We start from the raw sequence: 6311 nt of genomic DNA on the forward strand, positions 1-6311 counted from the left end.
AACGCAAGTATGCTTTAGACATCTTGCAAGACAGTGGATTTTCAGGATGCAAACCTATAGCCTTTCCTATGGAATCTACCCTAAAATTGAGTGTCAATGATTCATCTCCTCCTCTGCCAGACCCTGCATTATATCGAAGACTTGTTGGCCGTCTACTATACCTCACTATAACCAGACCTGACCTATCTTATTCAGTACAAGCATTAAGCCAGTTCATGGCTAAACCTAGTACTAAGCACTTTCAAGCTGCTGAAAGGGTTCTCAGGTACATTAAAGCAACACCAGGCCAAGGCATTTTCTTATCTGCAGATTCTCATCTCCATTTAAAAGCTTATTCAGACAGTGACTGGGGTGGATGTATTTGACACTATAAGAAGTGTCACTGGTTTCACAGTGTTTATTGGAGATTCTCTCATCTCATGGAAGTCAAAGAAACAACCAACTGTTAGTCGATCCTCAGCTGAGTCTGAATACAAAGTTCTAGCCTCTACTACATGTGAAATTCAATGGTTAATGTATCTACTGGTTGACTTACATATTCCCCATCCACAAGCTGTTTTGCTTTACACTGACAGCAAACCAGCTTCTGAAATTGCATCAAATCCTGTTCAACATGAGAGGACAAAACACATCCAGCTAGATTGTCATCTGTTTCGAGAAAAATTACAAGAAGGAATGATCAAGATCATCCATATTCCTTCTAAACATCAGCTGGCAGACATATTAACTAAACCACTTGGTTCTCTTAATTTTCATCATTTAGTCCGCAAGATGGGAATGATAAATATCCATTCCCCTCTTGAGGGGGGGTGTTGGAATATACAAGAACAAATTGAAGTATTAGAGTTAAAATCATGTGAAGCAAAAATGCTAAAATCAGATAAATAAATTGTTATATGACAGTTAAGTTAGTTGATGTAATAAGTTAGTTACATTTCTTGTTTTTCTTGTATCTGATCAGATGGCTTACAATGCCAATACGTGTATATAAATAGGTGTGATGTAAAGCAATAATAATTCAAGTAATTCAGTTCATTCTCTTCCATTTTCTCTGTTTCTTTGTTTCTAGTTTACATATTTTACCAAGCGAGCTTTGTACTTATCTATTGATCCATTCGACTTGAATTTGACCTTAAGAACCCATTTGTTCCCAATAGTATTACACTGCGTTGGTAGATCAACCAAATCCCAGACCTGGTTAGTCCTCATAGACTTAATCTCATCATTAAGTACTTTCATCTACTCATCTTTAGTAGAAGATGAGAGAGCCTCATGAATTGTTCTAGGCTCATCATCATTATACGGAGCTACCATAAAAGATTTCCCTTCAATCTCAAAATGACGATGGAGAATACTTTCACGTGTGCTTCTATGCAGCTGAAGTTGTTGTGATTGACTGACAAGTGGTCTGCTCCCACTCAGATTCAAGTCCTTTTTATAATTTGTAGGAGCTTGAGGAATTTTTTCTCTATTCTCAACTAAATTCCTTAGAGCACTTTTGTCTTGTTCCACAAGCTCATGAAGTTCTAAACTCCTATCAACATCACCTCTACTTAGAAATTCATCTTCAATAAAATCCACATCTCGTGACTCAATCTCAGTCACACTTCCATCAGTTTGTTCACCTATTAACACATACCCTTTAGAGTGTTCTGAGTACCTTATAAAGATACACTTCTTCCTTCTAGGGCCTAAATTCCCATACTTATGCGAAAGATCATGAACAAAACCCGTTGAACACCATGGCCGTAAGTTACTCAAATTGGGTTTCTCACCGGTCCATAGTTCATATGGGGTGGGAGTTATGATTTGGAAGGCACTCAGTTAAGAATGTAGGCAGCAGTCAAAAGTGCATCCCCAAAAAGAAATTGGCAAGTTTTCTTGCGTCATCATTGACCTAACCACCTCAAGCAGTGTTCGATTTCTCATTTCCACCACGCCATTTTGATGCAGCATACTCGGCATCGTTAACTGTCTTTTGATTCCTTTTTTATCATAGAGCCTTTTAAATTGCTCATAGAGATATTCTCGTCCTCGGTTAGTTTTTAGAGTTTTTAAACTCTTGTCTAATTGATTCCCAACCATTTTTAGATATCGCCTAAAGCACTCTAATGCTTCAGACTTATGGGAGATTAAGTAGACATGACTCAAATGTGAAAAATCATCTATAAATGTGATAAAATAGACACCTCCATGCTTTGCCCTCACACTCATTGGACCACAGATGTCTGAATGGACTAATTACAGTGGAAAAGATGCCCTAATGGCTTTTCCAAACTGTTTTCTCTTAACTTTTTCCATTATACAATGTTCATATGTGGGCAAGATGACCTTAGCGAGATTGCCTATTAGGCTTTTTGATGGGCCCCAAGGCGGACCAAGTCTTAAGAATCAATTACAAGATTAAGAGTTATGGAGATCAACGGAGCAATGCAAGAATTGGTGCAATCTAATTGGGATGAAGCTAGCAAGAGTCCAACGCTCATGATGGTCTTAAAAGAAGGAGAACTAGTTTTGATCCACTTGATCCAAGCTATAGAAGACACGACTTGGGCTTATTATTATCGGAAAGCCTTGGACTTATTTATTTCATTAAAAGGGCTTATCTTATTAGTTTAGAATAAGTGAGCTTGAGGATGTCAGCCCACACATATGTCTCATTTCTAATGAACTAGGTTTTTAGGAAGGCCCTGTATTTTGGCCAAGGGCATTTTTGAAAAGTTATTAATTAAAGTGAACTAGGGTTTTAGAAGTACTATAGCTCGGGCACTATTCACGCTACAATACCCGCAGCTCACTTAGGGTTTTGGGGATTGTTATTTAAACTACTTGTAGCCTCATTTGAGAATAGAAGACATTATTGAAATTGATGAATTTTATTTATTGTGAGATGAGTTTATCTCTTCTTGTTCTTGATTAAACGTTTGAACTTATCAAAGGTAAATCACAACTTTTGAGCGTTCCTCCTTTGTAATCTGGGTTCTTGAGACGGGTTCTTCAACGGGTCTAGATTTTCATATAATCTAGGTTCTTGAAACGAGATCTCATCGGGTCTAAATTCTCCATTCATAAACTTGAGTTTGATGTTCTTGGGTTTGTTTTCCAAAATTGTTGTTGGGTCTCAAAGTGAGTCGATTAGGGTTCACATCACTTTCTCTAGCTAATCCAGTCATTCTATCTTGCCCTATATGGCCAAGTCTAGCATGCCATTTATATGAATCTAAATTATCATATGCAGAAAGAAAAACAATAAACTCATTCATATTTAAATAATCTAAATTCATTGTCATAAAACCGTCTTAAAGAAAAGTATTGCCATAAAACATATAGACCACATAAAAGGAAACATAATTGTGTTCAAATATAATACGAAAACCAAGTCTTAAAAGAGTAACTACAAAAAGTAATTTTCGTCGAATTTCGGGAGTGTATAGCACATTGCGGAGGAAAAGAGTGCGGCCACCCCACAAGTCCAGCTTATAGGTACCAAGTCTCAGCACCTCCACGCTAGCTCCATTCCCCACCTTGATATCATAACTCCCAGTTGGAGTCAGATGATACTCCACAAATCCAACTTTGTCTTGCGCTATGTGTTCGGTCTCTCCTGAATCAATAATCCACACAGGATAGGAGTGAGCAACCATCACGTGGCTAGTTACAAAAACAATGCGAGAAAATTCAGAGTGTACCTTCTTCGACTCAGTGCAATCACGAGCGAAGTGACATTTCTTTCTGCAGTTGAAACACTCTAATTTTGACTTGTTCTTCCCGCGCTTACCCCTCTTGCTGCGTTGAGAAGTTCCTGACACTTTCTTGATTTGTCCAGCACCTACCCCATTCTTTGACTTATTGCGCTTAGGCCTTGATGCTTTGCGTGAACCAGAAGCAGCCACATAGGCCATATGATTAGGCGTAGCAGCCTCTAGGTGCTCAGCCTCTAATTCCAATTGACGCGAGACATCATCAAAGTCTTTGATATTCTCATTATGCGTCAGGTTCTGGCTCATAGTCTCCCAAGAATTTGGTCGTGATCTTATCACTGCCTAGACTTGTTGTTCATCTGTCAAGTTGTTTCCTGTTGTCTTAAGTTCGCGGATCATGGTTGACATAGTCCTGAGATGCTACTTCATCGTGTGGTCAGAGTGCATCTTATAGAAGTCAAACCTCATGATTAATCTACATAACTTAGTGGTTGAAGTTCCTCCAAACTTCATCTTCAAGGTTTGCCACATGCTTTGGGCAGTGTCATAGGTCTCAAACTCACACATTAAATAATTGTGCATGCTGCTCAACATGATTATGCGCGTGCACCGGTTCTCCTTAGCCCACTCCATATAGGCTACTTGATCTATCCTATGCTAGTCTGAGTCCCCTTTCTCGGGCTCAGTTAGGGAGTGATATAAGGCCTCCAAGACCTATTGCTCATCTAGAACATAGTGGATTTTGCGATACCATATGTCATAGTTATCCCCATTTAATTTCTCCCATTTTTTTAAGTTGGCAATAATACTCTTGGTTGCCATTTCATTGCAATATGTAAACGAAAGGATATTACACACAAACCTAAGAAATCTGCCACGTCCATTCAAGCTAGAAAAAGAATAATTTAGACATGTCGCAAGATCGAAAAATAGCTAGGCTTCAGAATCATTTCTTGCACCACAATATCCAATTATTAAATTTCTAACCTAATTCCCACGTAAATTTAAAAACAAATATGGGAGAATTTATCATCATAAATCTCAACCGTATTCTCACTATCTTAAGTAGTCATCTAGCCTTAGTCACATGTAAAGACATATCCTACTAAAACCGCAGTAACCTTTTGAGCTCGTCTACAAGGACTGCTACCCAGATTATAGCAACCTATTGGGCCAGTCAACAAAGACAGTCAAACTACAGCAACTTGTTGGATTAGTCTACAAAGATGGTTCATAGAAGACCATTACAACCCATTTTTCTTGTTCCATCAGTGCATTTACAGTTCTAACTGTGGCCACTGTAGTTTTTTGGCTATACAGTACATTTACAGTTCTTACTAGGGTCACCATGGTCTTTTAGCTATACAGTGCATTTACGGTTCTTACTAGGGTCACTACAATTCTTTTAGCCTATCATTCACACTGACAATTCTAACTAAAACTACTTAGTGAGATTTTCTATTTTATCGCTAAAAGAAATAAAGACTAATGTCTAAACATTCAAGTCTAACATTCATAAATGATAAAATAATCACATATCCAAATGTTCAATACACACATACATGTAATCACATTTAATTTGAAAAAAATTAAATAAAAGATCACATATAATATAACATTATGGAATAAAAAAATAGCATGAATATAACCAAAAATTCACATGTAATCTAAGAAAAAATAAAATAAAAGATCACATGTAATATAACAATATATCTAAGCATATATTAAATCATGCAATTTTATTTTTTTTTTGGTAAGAAAACAAATGTATTATAAATACATTTAAAAACCCCATCTATACCTAAGGACATTCGCAGCCCAGTGCTGTGCCCATCTCCTTAGTTTAGAAGGTGGTCCTGGGTTCAAAACCCAAGTGTGCCACTATTGGGCTTAAAAAAAACTATGGGCCAAAAATAGCCCAACTGCATACCTTTTTTTTTTTAACAGAATGAGCCATTTGGCCCAAGTCCACAATTGTTTTATAAACATGGGCTGAAGGGCCCAAGCCCAGCTTGGAAAGAAAAAATCCAGATGAACAGTACCTCATACGGCAGCAAGTTTCAACTGCCATTAGGCATAGCTGTTGCCACCGGAAGCTAGGTGTCACCACAGCACCTAGGTGGTGCTGGCAGCACCTCTCTGGTGCAACCATGGTGCACGGAGCACCGTGGGCTGCCTCTGGTGCGTGTAGCACTATGGAAGTCACCATAGTGTGCATGGCACCTTTGTGACACAAGGAGGTGCGCGACACCTCTGCGCATAGGTGTTGCATGCAGCACCACTGAGTGTAGCTGGTGAGCGCAGCACCTGTTGGTGCGCGCTGTACCTCTACGCACAGGTGGCACATGCAGCACCGATGAGTTGCACGTAGCACCACTATACAGTGGCTATAACGGATGGGCTCAGCCCAAATGGAGTTTTAATAAACTTCGTATAGCACCACTTGTGCACGAACAACATTTACTAGGGGAAAAAAAAAACAAAAAACAAAACTACAACAAAATGGCACTTTTACAGTTTATATGCATAAAAAAAAATAAACTGGGAACAAAAAAAAAAACCTCTAATACCAATGTTAGAAAGCACAGCAGAAAAATACCTCAAGCTCAG

The sequence above is a fragment of the Carya illinoinensis genome, chromosome 5 (genome assembly GCF_018687715.1).
Source record: "Carya illinoinensis cultivar Pawnee chromosome 5, C.illinoinensisPawnee_v1, whole genome shotgun sequence".
NCBI lineage: Eukaryota > Viridiplantae > Streptophyta > Magnoliopsida > Fagales > Juglandaceae > Carya > Carya illinoinensis.